Source organism: Canis lupus, chromosome 10 (genome assembly GCF_048164855.1).
Source record: "Canis lupus baileyi chromosome 10, mCanLup2.hap1, whole genome shotgun sequence".
NCBI classification, from domain to species: domain Eukaryota; kingdom Metazoa; phylum Chordata; class Mammalia; order Carnivora; family Canidae; genus Canis; species Canis lupus.
This window is the reverse complement of record NC_132847.1, coordinates 24,946,450-24,964,038: the sequence shown is the minus strand read 5'-3', so window position 1 is coordinate 24,964,038 and position 17,589 is coordinate 24,946,450. Positions and strand designations below refer to the sequence as shown.

Below are 17,589 nucleotides of genomic sequence, written 5' to 3'. Positions count from 1 at the left end.
TCTTCCCCCCCCCCAAAAAAGATCCTCAACCTAAGTCCCATGCCTTATATGAAAATTAACTCAGAGTGGATCACTATACTATAAAACTATACTATAAATAGTAATACTATAAAACTTTTAGAAAAAAAAAATAGGAGAAACTCTTCAGGGCCAGAAAAGATTTCTCAGATTTAAGATCTAAAGCATAATTCACAAAAGGAAAAACCGATAAATTGGGCTTCATTAAAAATAAAAACTTTTACTCTGAAAAAGACCCTACAAGAGAACGAAACACAAAGTAGTTTCAAACTACATGTAGGACAAAAGACTAGTATCTGCACCACATAACTTAAAAAACCAAATAGTAAAAAAAGCAGAGTCCAACTAGCACACAGACAAAAGACAAAAGCCATTTCACCAAAAAGGATCTACAGGTGACCAATAAGCACATGAAAAGATGTTATTAGCCATCACAGAAATGTAACTTAAATCACAATGAGATATCCTATACATCCGTCAGAATAGCGAAAACAAAAAATAGCACCACCAAATGCTGAGGAAGATACATAGAAACTGGATCACTTACACACTGCTGGTGACAATGTCAAATAGGACATTCACTCCTGAAAACTGTTGCCTCAAAAATGAAACCTGCAACTACCACAGAAGCCAGCAGTGGCACTCCTGTGCATTTATCCCAGAGAAATGGAGGCTTATACCTACACCCAAATCCACACAGGAGTGTATATAGCAGTTACATTCACAGCAGCCCCAAACTGGAAACAATAGGGATGTCCTTCAGTGGGTGAAAAGTTAGACAGTGGTATATCCGTACCTCAGAACACTACTCAACAGGAAAAAGGAAAGAATCACCAATGCAACAATCTGGACAACACTCCAGGGAATTATTATGCCGAGTGTAAAAACCCAATCACCAAAGGTGATATTTTATGATTATATTCTGTAATTCCATGGTTCCTTCACTAGTCCATTCTCAAAATGACAAAATTATAGAAATGAAGAACAGGTTCCTGGTTGCGGGTGGTTAAGGAGGGGTAGAGGCAAGAGGGAATGAGCATAACTAAAAAGGGAAAACATGGGGAATCCCTTATGGTGCTGGAAATGTCAATATCCTGGTTGTGATCTTGTACTACAGTTTTGCAAAATGTTACCACTGGAAGAAGCTGGGTAAAGGGTATGCGGCATCCCTCTGCGTTATTTCTTACAATTGTGTGAATCTACAATGATCTCCAAATTAAAAGTTTCATTAGAATAAAAAGGACAGAGATGAGACAGTCCCCAGAAAATGGGCAGACATGGGCCTGTGTGCTGTGCTACTCAGGGCTGCATCGAAGGCCTTGCATCCAGCAGGGAGCCCAGATCACTCAGCATCCAAGTGACACCAGGGTGCTAAGAGTGAGGGCCATGGGGGGAGGGTCCCCAACAGCCTGCCAGACTCCTCTGAGCCCCTCAGGGCACAGCCTCCTGCTGTCCTATTGGCAGCCCTCAGGGGAAGGGAAGGGAAGGAACCAGCATGGCAGGGGCTCTCCCCAGTCAGCTCTGGGCCACTGGGCAGAGCCAGCCCGGCACCAATGTCCAGGCAGGGCCAGATCCCAGCAGCACACCTCAGTGCAAAGTACATCTGGATCAACCTGGCCCATGGGCAGGATAAAACAGTGACACTGTCTCTTCCCAGGTGAGATCAGGAGTCCATCAGCAAGCAGCAAATGAGGAGGCGTGGCTTGTTCAGGGCTGTCCCTCCCAGAGCTAATGGCCTGTTTAACTCAGAATCCATAACAAGAGCAGCTTTCTCCAATTAAATAACCACAGGCAGGGGGTTTTGTTATTTATTTATTTATTTTTATTTTTTATTTTTTGCAAACCCTAGCACTCTGCCTAGTAACAAAAAGTAAACATAGCATGATTTATTACTTTAGGAGGTCCAAGACATGCCATGTTAATTGCCTCTAATGAGGACATAGTTATCAGACGTCAACAAACCATCTGATTGAGCTTACTGAGTGATTGGAGGGAGCATAGCCCTTAGAAGAGCTACTGTTTACATGAGAACACCAGCCACACAGGGCTCCCTGTAGCATGGAAACACAGGCGTTGATGAGGGAAAAACAGTAATGACTTACAGAGACAAAGAGTACAGTCCAAGTGGATGTTCTGTATTGAGGAAGGCCAACAATCCCAGTGGGCTGGCTCTCTCTTTGCTCTAAACAGCAGCAACGCTAAACCTATAAATAAAACTCTTCCCATTAGTCTTCTGTTCCTGCAACTCACTCAACTGCCTACCTCAGGGCACCTGCACTTGCTGTTTCCCCTGCCTGAGTGCTCTGCCCCCATCTGGGAAGATTCCCGGGTATCTGCTGGGTCTCAACACACATTTCTCCTCCTGGGAAGGGCCTTCGCTGACAGCTCCCTCCACATTGGCTTCCTGCCCCCACTTCCAGCCACAATCCCTACCCCTTCTCCCCACTTGTGTCCTTCATGGCACTTACCTCCAGGAACTGTCCTGTTTACTAGAGTATTATCCTCACCAAAGCGATAGCCCCATAGAGATCGGAAGCTCATCCATCTTCTTCCCATTACCTGATGCAGAAAGTTCCAATAAATACCCATCAAAAAAAATCAGCAAAACTACCCCCATTCCTGTAGCAGCTTTAATCCTTGGTCACTTCTGCTCAGGAGAGGTTGTAGTCACAATAAAGGCCCCATTGGGCGGGGGGGTTGCTGCCCATGGGAGGCTCAAAAGAGTAAAGAGCCTCTACCTTTTTAGAAATCCCTTTGGTAGGAGCTTCTGTGGTAAGTCTGACAAGTTGAATTGGCAGACTGAGGTCGGGCTCAGGACCCCCAAGCTGTATTTCTTAGATTTCTAAGTCTACTCTGTTTGCCCTCCATCTCTGCCCACCATGCTGGGTTTGCTCACTGTCTCCTCTCTGGTCTTCCCTCCTGCCCTATGCTATGTGACAGCACCAGCATTTTCTAAGAAGACCTGAGTAATTCTAAAGCCGCTCCCTTAGCTTCAGGTGCAGTCTGTTGAAATTACTTCTAAGTCAGAAGCACAGGGCTCTGCTCACAAGTCAGAATACCCAGATGCTAGCCTGCCTGTGCCAGTCACTCTCCTTGGGAGAGACCCATCCCATCCCTGGAGTCTCTGGAAAGGACACATGACCTCGCAGCTGCCACCTTGGCCAGGCATGCTCCATCCTGCCCAGGATTCTTGTGGGGTTGAGGGAGGCCTCCTTTCTCCCATGGAGAGAAAGAGCCATTGTGGTAAATGTTTTGGACTGAATATTTGCAACTCCTGTGCTGCTCCTCCCAGCTCCCATGCTGAAACCTAATCCCTAAGGTGATGGTAATAGGAAGTGGAGCTTTTGGGAGGTGACTAGATTAAATGAGTAGAGCCCTCATGAACGGGGATTAGTATCATAAAAGAGACCCCAGAGAGCTCCCTTGCCCCTTCTACCTTGAGAGGATACAGCAAAGCAGATCCTGACCAGACACCAACTCTGCCAATACCTTGACCACGGACTTCCCAACCTTAAGAAGTGTGAGCAATAAATTTCTGTCATTTGTAAGCCACTCAACTCAGTCTGTGGTATTTTGTTAAAGCAGCCTGTTGGGACTAAGGCAGTAAACCTCCTTAGGCCCAGGGGCCATCCCAGAGACTTTAGATCAAACTTTGCCAAAGGTCCTTCCATGAGGAGTTAGAGGGTATAAAGATCTTCCCCACCTGGAGGCAGGCAACCCTTGAGAGCTATTAGAGTTCCAACAGCTACTCAGCATCCCAGGCTTCAGTTTCCCTATGTGTAACTGAGTATGACAACAGCAGTACCACCCGATGGGACTGAATAAAGCCATGATACAAGACTACAGTGCCTGGCACAGGGTAAGCACTCAATAAATGGCAGTCCTGAGTAAGATGGTGAGGATGATGATGATGGAGAAATCGAAGGAGATTAATTCACACTGAAGAAAAGCAGCAGTAGGAATGATCTCTGATTGTACTGTTGAGAGACAAAAGTATGTGTGCAAGGAGTCTGGGCCCAAGTCTCCTTCAAAAACTAAGGCATTTATTTACACATGAAGCATGGAGAAGAGCTCCCATCCTGGGATAGTCATGTGCTGCCCCAAGAAAGCCTTTTTTCCTGCCAGATACTTCTAGAGTTGGTAACACTGAGAGGTTGCACAAGTGACCTCCATGCTTATTTCCCAGCTAACGTGATGTGATGGTCATTCAGGGGGATGGTCAGTAAATTCCAGAAGCCACAAGTGAGTGAGCCATTAAAACTGATACCTATAACGACTGTGTGGCAATGGGAAGCAAGAGTTAGGAAATAAGGGGAAAGACAAAATACAGAATTGTGTTGCAATAACAGCTGCCTAGAAGCATGTCTGCTTACAGGCAGGCTAGAGAAGCAACGATCAACAAGAGTTGATTTGCCTGAGTCAAGGATCGGGAGTGATTCAAGCAACATTTCTGCTCTGGTGGTTACAATACGGTCTCTGCCATTTTTTAAGTAAAAGGAGTGAGGGAGGATCTCATGGAGTGTATGTACACGGGGTTCCCTGGCATTGATGCCTCCTTCATTCATTCTCCCTCTCTGGTACTATTTGCTACCCCATTTGCTACCGTTCAAAATGGCTCCAGCCAACATGGCCTGTTGAAGTGGGATTTTTGCAGACTTACAGTAGCTCAAAGAATAGCAAATTAACAAGCCAAAGAGAAAAACATTGTCAGGCTTTGTTACTAAGGTTTGCAGCACAGAGTTCATAGAGTTTAAGGGCAAGGGAAGCAAGAGATGAAAACGTGTTTGCAAGTAGCCTTGTGAATGAAAGAAAGCCCCGAGGCCTCAGGTAAAGTTCACTGGGCCCAGCTACTTCATGAGCCAGAGGACATCTAGCCAGGTAAGCCTCCCTGAAGAACAGATGCTGTGGAGTGAGCAAAGCGGCCTCTTGGGGACCTGTACTCTGGCTCTCAGGCGCAGCCAAGGTGAAGACATGTAGTACCTGTAAATAATCGCTCCTACTGGAGATAATAGCAATGGCCTCCACCGTTGTCCTGATGATCACGGGGTCTTAGAGGATGATGTCCTGGAATGGGAGCCTTGCTCTCCCATCTTCCCATCTGGAGCCCAGCCAGGCTGTCCCTCAGCTCAGCTGGGATTGGGTAAGGCTCTCCCTTCCTTTGGCCTCTCCCAGGCAGACTCCATCAACAGTAATGCTGCATCTCTCCAGGTGAGGAAACTGAGTCTTCAAAGACACAAATAACTTACTCAAACTCAAAGCCACGCATCCCTGCAAGTGACTGGGTGTGATTGAAACCTACATCCTGTTCCTCTTTGCAGTAAGGAAAAAACATGGAGGGGCAGCCAAGGGCCTGCAAAGAGGAAGGAAAGAGAAATTGTAGGCAAAACTCCCTCTGCACTCACACATCCACTCCAGGTTCCTCAGACAGCAGGTTTACACAACCACCCAGAAGGTACCAGCTGTGGCTAATGGCATGAGAAGCTTGGGGACAGAAGCACAGAACTTCTGGTGGATGGACCAGCAGACAGAGCCAGATAGCCAGACCCAGTGCTGGTTTCATGAAGGGCAAACAGGAAGGAGCAATGTTAAGAAAGGTAGAAGAGAACATCGAAATCCTGATCTCTGGCTGTTCAATCAACAGTTTGCACACAGACTCAGAAGAAGATATTTGACTATAAACTTTTGCTCTGCGCTGGGCTTCTGAAATTGTTGACCGCAAAGGCAAAACAACAAGGCGCCATTTCCCATGAGCATAGGGTCCAGAGCCTTGGGGACCGAACCCCCTCTCAGCTTACAGAAGCCCCAAATACCTGGGCTGAATGGCCTCTCTGCTACTCACTCTGGTTTTCAGCAGCATGTTGTCACCACAGCACATCTAATAATAATTGAAGAGCAATTCCAGGGCATCACAACCGCATCTCCCTTGGGCTACATCCAGGTTAATGTTCCCAGAGCTTTGGCGTCATCCCTGTCAGTGAGCAAGGCTGTCAGCGGCCTGCGGAGGACACATCGTTCTTGTTGGCATCCTTCTCTCCCTCTCTCTGGCCCACACCCTGTTAGGAATCTCCCCCTCCTGCAGGAACTATCCCCCGACTGCCTCCCTCTCGCCTCCTACACTTGGTTTCTGGAGATCAGAGATTTGCTCAGACCATCTATCTGGGGCCTTGCAACCAGCTTCAGCTGTGGAATCTTTTCGATGAGCAACTTTAGGTGGTCCCCAACGTGCAATCACATGGACATGGAATGATATTGGTTAAAATGGGGATGCTGGTGCAGAGCCCCCTAGCCTGGCTCCACTCTGCTCCCAGCTCCTCAGAACACCCCTTCCTCTGAGCAGCATCTTCATGTGCATATGTCAAGAATGCCAGGATAATGCAGCGGGCCAGTGCCAGGGGGAGGGCCAGAACCAAGGCTTTGTGACACCAACCAGAGGCTTCCACCACATCCACCTGCCAAAATAGTCTCCCTTCCCTATACCACCCTGCTTCACTATTTGGTTAGTGTGAGTCCAGCAGCTTCTAGGCTTGGAATGTTTTCCTCTTTTTTCGATCCTGGCATCTCTGTGCCATGAATTGTGGGAGACAATCAGGTGACCAGGATCTTCCAGGATTGTGTGGGGGCTAGGCTGAGCATGCTCTTTGAGGCTTCTGGAACTGTCTGGGGGCATCAAACCTTTCTGAGGAACCCACTGTCATTTAGTCCCAGCAACAGCAAATATTGGGCTCACATGGACCACTGATTCTCATGAAGAGCCACTTTACTCTTCCATCAATGTATTCTCAGCCACAGAAGGCTCCCAGGTCATAGGAGGGGTTGTGCAGTTTACACAAAGGATGCAGAAGTGGGTGTCGGGGGGGTTGACTTGCTGCCAGCTTTGGGTGTCTCTGGACATGGGATCCAAGCACCCATCTCTCAAGGAGATCATATCCCCACCTTCCTTGCCTCTTAGAGGTACATACTGGTGTGTGAAAGGCCCTGTGTGACACGTGAGCAGATGGCAGTCATCTTGTGTGGAGCTCAGCAGGGGAGTCAGACAGCACTGAGTTGAGTGTGAACATGGCAGCTGTGGGATCTCGGGCAAGTACCCTCCTCTCAGTGGGCCTGGCATGTAGTAGGAGACCAGAAGCCCATGTCGAGGCCAGGGGTAGCTGTGTAAGCTCTGCATGTGGCCTTCATCACTCAACCCATATCCTCCTCTCACGAAGGGCCAGACCCAGCCAGCACTTCCAGGCCAACAGAAACTTTCAGGCTCACTTTCAAAGCCTGGTAGCCCAGCCCTGGAAACAGAACGGGGAACAAGCCATGTAGATCCTTTCCCTGGGCCCAGGCAGCCGACCACTTCAACCCACTGGGACCCAAGAAATGAGGCCTGTCTGTAAGGCCCTGGGGATAGGTCTGCATCATGTGACCCAACTCCAGGTCAGGGAGGGTCAGGGTGGGGGGGGGGGGGGCGGAGGGAGGGAAGTGCCCCCATCCCATATGAAGGAGCTCAGCTGCTAAAATGAGAACCCACAGAGCCTCTTCTCAGCCCTCCTCAGTGAGAGAGGTGATGCCTCCAGCCTTGGGCCAGGCCCAGCGTGGAAGCCACTGACTGTGCTCTCCCTCTTTACTCCCCAGCCCTGCTCCCCACCCCTCCCACACCCCTGCCACATTCCTGAGCAGGTCCAGGCATTCCCCTCACAGAAGCTTCTTCATGTTCTCCCATCCATCTTCATGCAGCAGCCTGAGCAGCTTCCTTTCCAACCCCTGCTGCTGCTTTGAAGGGGCATCCCTGGGGGGAATGTGGGGAGCATCCTTTCCTGTCCCCCACTGCCTCTCCCCATCCTTCCCCCTTGGGGCTCCACAGGGAGGGACAGCAGCCAGGTCTGCATTCCTCCTGTCTTTCCTGCATGCCTGCTCGGCACCCCGTGCCCCCAGCCCACCCCCTAGGACACTGGGATATGCCTATACTTGCTGCCTCTGCTACACAGTGGGCTCATTTATCTGTCTTTTAAGTCAGTTTGACTGAAACTGATGAAGAGACAATGGGTCCCAAGAAAATCTCAAAGGGCGTAATAAATCCCAGACCTATAAAGTGAAAACACAGGCTCTTTAATTTGTTTACATTTCTATTTTCAAAGTTAGCTATTTTTAAATTTTTTAAGTTAGCTATTTTTTAGATGAGCTAACTTAAAAAATTACAATTATCTCAAAATATGACATTGTTAGATTCACATGTGGTTTTAAGCATTATAGAGAGGTCCTGTGTGCCCTTTGCCCAGCTTCTTCCCTCAATGGTAACACTCTGTGAAGCAATAGTTCGATATCAGGACACTGACAGTGATGTAATTTGCTGAGCCTCTTCAGACATCCCTCATTTTACTTGAACTCAGCTGTGAATTTAATTCAATGCAGTTTTATCACGTGTGAGGATTTATGTGTCCACCACCACAATCAAGATAAATGTTCCAAAGCCACCAGATCTCTCTTGACGCCCCACCCCCTTTTTAAAGATTTTACTTATTTGACAGAGAGAGAAGAACACAAGCAGGGGGAGGGGCAGAGAGAGAGGGAGAGGGAGAAGCAGACTCCCCACTGAGCAGGGAGCCTGACATGGTGCTCCATCCCAGGACTCCAGATCATGACCTGAGCTGAAGGCAGACACTGAATTGAATGAGTCACCCGAGCGCCCCTCTTGATACACTTTTATAACCACACCCACTTCCCTTCAGCCCCACATCTCTGGCAACTCTTCTCCATTTCTGACATTTCATTATTTCAAAATGTTACCTAAATAGAATCGTACAGCATGTAACCTTTTGGGATTGGCTTTTTTCAAGTGGCATAATTATCTGGAGATTCATTCAAGTCGTATGCCTATCAATAGTCTGTTCCTTTCTTGCTAAATACTATTCCAAGGCTACCCCGAGAAGGAGGCAGATAGTGAGTTCCCTAGTACAAGGATGACATCCAAGCAGAAGCTCGCTAGCTATTCCTCAGGGATGTGGCATAAAGCGAGCTTTCTCAATGAGAGTGATATACACCTAACAGGACAAAACTTGGTTCTTGGGAAACTGTTATGGTGGCTGTGGCCTGCCAAACGGCTATAGGACATAAACAGATATATGGTACTTCTGTGGTACTGAAATTTCATGGTTGGAAAATGTCTAAATAGGCTGAGAGACTATAGTATTGAGGGAATTCTTTGCTGGCAGGAGCTTGGGCTAAATGGTCTCAAAGGCCTCTCAAAGGCTAGGTCTTCCTAGCCCACAGCTTTCGACAACCCAAATCTCATGTTTGTAATTTAAGGTTTCAGATCCACAAACTGTCCCTTATTAACTTTTTACTTAGGATCAGGAACTGCCTTTCTATCACAGTATCAGGAAAGACTCATCAGACAAGGACAGGATTCCTCTCACAGATGCCTGGAAGCTCTTGAAGAAGAAACAAAGCCAATCATCTACCATGAAAGAAGCTTACTATGCACATACTCTTGAGGAAGTAGCAGACTCGCGCATAAATGAAAACCAATGGATCAGGGATGCCTGGGTGGCTCAATGGTTGAGCACCTGCCTTTGGCTCAGGGCGTGATCCCCAAGTCCCGGGATCGAGTCCCACATCAGGCTCCTTGCATGGAGCCTACTTCTCTCTCTTCCTGTGTCTCTGCCTCTCTATGTCTCTCATGAATAAATAAATAAAATCTTAAAAAAAAAAAGAAAGAAAGAAAACCAATGGATCAGAGAATAGTCCTCCTGAGGAGTTTTATCTCCCCTCTGTGGCAGCACAGGAGATTCTGGGGGACCTTAGGTCAGAAATAGGCTCATCTCAAAAAAAAAAAAAAAAAAAAAAAAAAAAAAAAGAAATAGGCTCATCTCCTCAAACCCACGCTGGCCCATATAAAGGTGCTCGTGAAAAATCCAAATGTCTTTGCCAATATACCATCCATGCACATGGTAGAAAGGTGACAGGTCTGAGCAGCTCTCATCCAGTTTTCTCAATGATGCAGTCAGTCCTGCTTCTCTCCCTGATGAAGGTCCTGATGGATGTCCTGGAGCTAGGGACTGGGTAAGATTGAGGCTGACTTTTCCCTGTAGGTAAGCGTTCTCTTCCAAGGTGGAAACCTACCACCAGGTGACATGGGGTCCAAGCTACATGCACCAAAAAGCCTTGGAAGTGACTCTTGGAAACCATGTGTCAGGGTAACTGGCATAGTTATCAGTGCTAGGAATCAAAGAGTCGATCTCAACAAGAATCACTTGCTCCAAGTAAAAGGTCACAGATACAAAGCAGGAGTCTCATGGCCCAGGGAAACAGGACTACACCATAGCAAGGGCACAAGAACCTGAGTTTAGTCCCAGAAAGCCATGAATGCTCTGGTCAAGCTGGATCTTCCAGCTTTGCAATCTAAGGCTGAAGCTTTAATGAGACACAGCTTCCTAATTACAGGTACAAGTGGTTCCCAGAGAGAAGAGGCTGTTAGCCAACTTGAAAGTTTTCTTTCAGGAGGCATTAGCACAGAATGGATGGATTAGTAATTTAAGAAATTTGTTTTTTCCTACAAGTGCACTTCTATGCCAAGGCTCCTAGGTCCAAACCTTTCATCTACTCCCTGGGGCTTTGGAGAGAGTCCTGAGAGGTGAAGTCACCTCTGGCCAGTCTCAGCCTCCCAACACCCACCTGGGCAGCAGCCCACCCAGCAGCTACAGCATCTATAACAGCCCATGAAGAGACAATGGCTCAGGCTATGCTGGGGTGACAAAAAAGTGTTTTAAGAGGCTATTGGAGTCAATGGAGCCACCACAAGGCACATCTGCCACCTCTCTGTGTTCTCAGGAAGAGCTGTGATACCCCAGCTGGGATAGGGGCGACGTAGGTCAAACTTTGGGAATTTGAATACAACCCTGACCCTCTTCTTCTCTGCCACGATGACTCACATGCTTCACACAGAAGCATGTCCATGTCCATTCTGGACAGGAAACCGCAACCTAGAAGAGGAGCCACTGTAAACACTGGAGCAGTGGCCACATTCTAGCGGCTGCTGTTTCTTTCAGATGTGGCCCATCTTCTCGGCCCTCACCTCCTATCTGCCCTGCACTGACACATGCAGCCTCCAGGCCTCCTATCTCTTGCCTCTCCAACTGGGCCCCTCCTGGGATGCCACCTCTTACCTTCCTGAACCATGCATCAGATTTCAACTTCCCTTCAGTGACTCCCTTTGTCCACAAGGTGAAGCTCAGACTCCTTAGCCTGCCCCTCATTGTCACAGCTCCCCACCACACCAGGCCTGAGCCCAGGGCACTGTGTGGTTTACATATCACCTTTGCACAGATCCACCCACTGCACTGTGCAGAGTCCATCATTCAAGCCGCCTGCCTTCCCCTAACACATGAAACCCAAGTGACAGTTAAAAGGGTTCTTGCCATCAACAGTGTGTGACATGGTCATTTTGTGTTCATTTTGATTCATCCATACAATGGGAATAATCATATTGCCTAGCCTCGAGTGAGGAGCAAAGAATTGAATGCTGATCTAGAAACATGCCTGGTGTGGGAAATGCACATAGCACCAGCCATCACTAGTGGTATCACCTCTGCCCAATGTGTTTTTTTGTAGCCAGGGCACCTAAACCAAACCGTGCAGGGGATGCCCAACCCCACTGGGCTTGGCCTCCACTGCAGGCTGGAGATAGTGGGCAGACTTCCAGTCTGCTGACAAGCTGATCAACTGCAACAAAGCACGAAGTGATGGGCCTGCCAACTGAAAATGGCAGAGAGAGACATCTGCCCCTCCGTCTCCTTCTTGGCCCAGGTAGCTTTTTGCAAAGCCCAGGATAGAGCCTGGATGAATGTGTGGAACAGCAAAGGCCTCATCTGCTTCTGTCCTTTCCAGTGGTCTGCTTGGTACATTCCTATGGTCTGGGCTTCCACACTCAGATCCCCCTGTTCCCCTGATTACTTACCCTGCCTCTGGTGTCATCACAGGTCCAGTGAGCATTTCTGTGAATAAGCACCTCTCTGCCCTTGGGTAGATGGCCAGAATCCAGCACCCCTGGGGAAGAGGCTCCCAAGTAAATGGCTCCAAGTTAACAAGCTTCACAATGGGAAACTATTCTCAATAAGCTTCCTCAGCACTCCTGCCCTACCCTTCCTCCCATCCACTCAGTCCTGGGGGGGTGGGCTGTGGTGAGCAGCAGGTGTTCCCAACCCCCGGAACAGCTCCCTGCAGAGTTTCCTACCACCAGCCACAGGGGTGCCAAAGGGGGACGCCCCCATGGCCAGAGGCCTATGATAGTGTGCCAGGATGGAGACTTGGGTGGGCCATGCAGGGTGCCTCCACCCAGAGCAGGTCATTCCACACAGAGCTTTGTTTTAGAACTTGTGAGCTACCTCCATAACCACAATAGGGGGACCACACATATCTCCTGCAACGAAGCATGAAAAACAGCCTGCGGTCACCCGGAGATGAGAGGTCGATGCAATTTCAGTTCTGACACTTAGGAAATAACCGGAACAAGTTTCAACCTATTTGAACCTTAGTTGCCTCACGTGCAAAATGGAAATAATGTCTGCTGTCCTGTCTCCTTCAGGGGCCTATACGTTTATTCATTTGTTCAGCTAATTAAACTGCAGCCAAATGCCAGGCATGAGCAGGGGCTGTCAGAGGAAGCCTGCTGGTCCTGGGGGCCTCTAGAACCCAGACTAGCTGCTCCAATAACCATACAAGGCCATAAATGTGAAAAACAGTTCGGTGAAAGCGTGAAATGCCAAACAACTAGCATCATTAACATGGAATGTGTTGCATTAAATGTAATTATCTGCTGAAAAATGCTTATTAGGTTAGTGCTCTTCAGACTTTAATGTGTATTAGAAGCACTTGGGTTTTTTTGTTTGTTTGTCAAAATGTTGACTCTGATTCAGTAGCCTGGGATGGGCCTGAGACTCTGTATTTTTCATAAGCTCTTAAGCTACTGGGCTGTGGACCACATTGTAAAGAGCAAGGTGTTAGGTTAATGTTGAGTGGTTATAGTTCATTAAGCATAAGATATAACTTGGCTTATCAGATCAGCTAATTGTATGAATTGGTGGGAGGGGAACATCAGATGGATAAGTTTTGATAGGAGTGCCTGACACTGAGCAAGTTCTACAATGCAGGGCCTTCCTGAATGGAGGCCACTGAGAATGGTCTACGCATCCATAGGGCAGAGGGAGATGCAGGGACAGTGAGGGTGGTGAGGTCTGAAGGAAAAGACCAGTGAGCACACTTCATAGGCTCTTCAGGGGTGTCCAGAATGCTCTGCAGAATGACAGGGGGCCCCAGGTGTAAGAGGTTGGCATGGTTTGGGCACAGGTCTTGGGCTACTTCTTCCGGGGCATCTTCTTCTCCCTACAAGTGTTCAAGGGGATGAACCTGGTCTTTTGGTGGGTCTCAGTTGAGACTGGATTCTGGGGACTACCTGACTTAAGCTACAAAATATCCTCAGTGCAAAGTATTAGCTCATGGAGCCTGCACCAGGAAATGCTGTCAGACCTCAGGAGGAGCCGGATGGGGGCTGGCCTCTTGTTCAGATTCTCTCTCGTGTCTTTATTCGTCTCTGTGTTCCTCAAAGTGTCTACTGTAGGGCTGCACAAAGGGCCCAAGGAAGCCAACAGAAAGAGAAGGGGGAATAAGTACTGCGGTCATAAATTTGACCTTGCAAGTGAGTCACCCACTCAGACACATATGCTTTACAATAAGAATGGAGTTGGGGCACCTGGAAAATTCTATTCTCCACTCGATGAACTCTTTCCTCCAAAAATAAAGCCCATAAACTTGTTCATCAGCTGGAATATTCCCTCTGAAGAGAGTACCTCGTCTGGCAGTTGACTTAAGCAGTTATTTGCAGCCTATAATTTTCACAAAAACAGTAGGGTGTGCCTGGCGGGAGATGTTTTCTACAATCCCATGGAAAGAAAACAATGAGAAAACTTTGGAACAAAGGATGCCTCTGATTCCATCCGAAAATCATCGACTATTCAGGGGTCAGGCCAACAAAGACGTGGAAAGTTTTGGAGCCGACTTGCAAGGACTCGGAAGTGCTGTGTTTAATGGGGGTAATGGGGAACGGCCTGCAGGATCCCTGGTGGGATGAGCTGGCAGGGGATGCTAGAGACAGGGGCACCAGGAGGGGATGACAAAGCTTGAGGCCCACGGAGGTGGCAGCCATGGAAGCTGGTAGGAGGGATCCAGGTAGGAATCTACACACAGAGAACCAACAGGGCTGAGCAGTGAATAAAGAGTACAAGAGGGGGGCCTGAGAGACAGTGACAGTCTTGAGGTACTAACTCCAAGCAACCAAAGAATACAGTCCAGGCAATGAGGGGAGGGCACAAAGAACAGACAGACCTGAACATGCTAGGAAGAGTTTTGTGTAATCCATAGCAAAGTGGAAGTACTTTGCCTGTTTTTCGTGTCCAGGCAGCTCCTCTATGCTCCTGGTCCCACAGGAAGGGAGAGAATGAAGCAAATCTAGTGGACTGGTGAGAGAAAGGAAATGGTGGGGACTCTGCTTCTTAGGGACACTCCTTGAGGCTCTTAGCACTCAAGTTTTCCTTCCTTCCTCCAAAACAGCATGAAAACAGCAGCTCACAGAGCCTTCCTGAGAACCAATCACAGTCTGTTCACGCCCACACATGAAGCCAAAAGTCACTGGAGAGGCAGGGTCCTGGGGAGAGAGGGCTGCAATCCTCCCACAGACTGGCAACACAGTATCCACACAGAGCTGAGGATTGTCAACGGTAGGCAAGCCTCATCTCTGCCACCTTGGTTCTCCCTGGAGGGAAGGGTAGGAGGGGACACAGGACAGTGAAAAGACCTTGACATGACATAGAGCTGTCATTGGATCTCCAATGCAGAACTTGTGCCCTATGCCTTTCAAGTTGAGATTCATAGTTGACTCTCCTCTGTCTGGAGCTTCTCACTGCTGCTCCGTGTCTGAAATGACGGCAGTGACACTGGAGCTCTCCTGTGTCTCAGAGTCACTGCTCTGGACTAGACCTGATCACCTCTTTGAGTGGTCCCCAGGCTTCTCAAAGTGTTTGCTTAATAGGACTGTATTAGTCAGGGTTGGCTAATACTAGGTGCTATAACAGCAGTATCTTAAAACTCAATGGCTTAACGCAAAGAAGGTTCATTTCTCACCCACAGAAAGTGCACAGTGGTCTCCTGGTCAGCCAACAATCCTCCAGCAGGAACATAAGCATTCAGGCTCCTTCCATTGTGTTGTTCCACCATCTCTGAGCCTGTCATATTTTATGACCAAACCTCTTAGTGGCATGTAGCCACTTACATTTTAAATCAAAGCATTCCAAAGATTCCTCCAAACTTGGCGGAAAAAAAAAAAAAAAAAATTTCCATCTAACTTCTTTCTCATGCTGGAATTATAGGAAAGAACTTAATATTTCTTAATTACTAAGAATAATAACTCTGGATGAAGAACAGCATCAGAAACATCATGTGGGCAGCACCTTCATGCCAGGATTAGCGATAACATAGCACCCCTCCACTGACCTGCCCTTCTCTGCCAGGCCCTATCCTGGGCACACAATGTGTCTTATGTCTGTGTCTCACCACATTGTGTGACTTAGCCATAAATATGCCCACTTGACAGAGGAGCAAACTGCGCACCAGGGAAGCCAAGCTAACTTGTGTCAAGGTCACACAATTGTCATAAAGCAGTCCTAGGATATGATTCCAGTCTGGCTCCCAGACCCGTACTCATTCCTCAGTATAAGCCTGCCCTTCTCAGTGATCCACACAAGATAAAAGCAGAACCAGCAAGGAGACAACAGTGACTTCAGACGCCTTGCACCCTTTCATGCAGTCCATGGCAAATGGTAAATATTCGCCTGTTGGAGCCATCTCTGCACTTTGATAATAATTTCTTCTCTAGATTCCCAATGCTGGTAATTTGAGGCTAGGATTCCCATTTCCTGCATTAGCTAGGAGTATGCATGGATAGCAAGACTGTGCAAAACCCAGCTGCCCCTTGCAGCAGAAGGTAGCAATTACATTGGACTCTGCCCACAGCCCTCTGCATTTATCAGCTCCAGCTGAGGCAACCACATACTCCGGATCTCACAGCAAACAAGGACTTTCTGCTGGTGTGCTGGAGCTGGCTCATAGCAGCACAGCCTGGCCAGTTGTGCACATCTCTCCCGAGCTCCATGCTCATTGTCATCACCTTAGAAGATTTCAGTTGGCCATGTGGGAGTATTTACACCACAGAAATTGGTAAATGCCTCAAATCAGGACTTTTTTAAAAAGCAGAGATCCAGCTGAGACTGTTGTAGGAAACAATGTGTGTTGAGGAAAGGAGCAGATGTGCAGATGAGGAACGGTGGGAAATAGCAGTAATAGTAGCAGCCAGCACAAACCAGGCACTTACAATGTGCCTGGCACTGGGCCGTGCTCCAGAGATTCTCGTTTACATAACCCACAGGAAACATATTAAGTATGTGTTTTCATCACCTTTGCTTAAACCACCCTTTGACCACCTCGCTATACCTCTCAGCATAGTGGTGCCTCTGAAATATGGTCCGGGTCCCCCTGCTTCAGAAGCACCCTAGCTGGTTCATTAAAATGCAGATTCCAGGGCACTGTCCTTTCTGTGCTAAATCATGATTTTGGGGGAGGGGAGCCAGGACTCTGGATTTGTATCAAGCTCTCTGGCAATTGCTCTGCTCACTAAAAGTTGTAAACAAGGACTTAGGGGTTAAAAATTGGACTCCACCTGGGGTCTTCTCATAGCGTCCCACAAAATTTACTGGGAAATCTGCCCAGAGAGTTGGTGTAGGACTTGGGTGGGGTTTGAGGCACTGGCTCCAGAGCCCATGGCTGCGGAATCCAGACTCTGATTCCATCCCCTTCCCCAGAAGTCAGTGAGTTCCCCAGCTCAGCAGGCTCAGTGGTTCCCAGGGGCTGGGGCACTTGGAGCACATGGCGGGGACATTTCTTTTACTGTCATGAAGAGCTGTTGGTTGAGATCTCAATTTTATAACAATTTTCAGTATGCGGAGCAAAATCTGTTTTGCATTATTTTCTTCTCCAAATAGACTTTTCCATATTTTATAATAATAAAATCACCTTGGCAGGACAGTCATGCAACCTAAATGAAAACACTCTCCAACGAAATGGCACTTGACCAACTTGAAACAACGCAAATGTCATATTTAAATGGGAAGGAAAAAGAAAAAAAAAATAAATGGGAAGGGAAAGGGGTTGGTGCACAGGCTCACCTGGCCACAGCTGTTACCAGGGCCAGCCCAGTTCTCAAAGGCAAGTCTTGCCTACCCCACCCCACTGGCCTTCAGAGCCTGCAGGTGCACTCTCTCTCTCTCTCTCTCTCTCTCTCTCTCTCAGATGTGCTTTTCCACCAGAAGTCATTAGGAATGATTCCAGAGGCACTTGGGCTCTCCCCGGCTGCAGCTCAAGTCTGGATCAGCTCACAGCAAACATCCCTTCTGTTGCCTGTAGCCACTCTCTATAGGGCACCAACCTGGAAGAACGAAAGTGGCAGTACCACAGGCTCTAAACAAGCTGTGGCCATACTGTCCT

General features: G+C 48.1%; 1 long non-coding RNA gene across 1 annotated transcript in view; it reads right to left on the bottom strand.

Annotated features, from left to right (window-relative positions):
• Positions 1-9,861: 9,861 nt before the first annotated feature.
• LOC140641368 (uncharacterized) overlaps positions 9,862-17,589 on the bottom strand; it is a 72,803-nt gene continuing 65,075 nt past the window's right edge. The window contains exon 6 of the long non-coding RNA XR_012037899.1: positions 9,862-17,530. This is a non-coding gene — a long non-coding RNA (uncharacterized lncRNA). The remainder of the gene's footprint in view (positions 17,531-17,589) is intronic.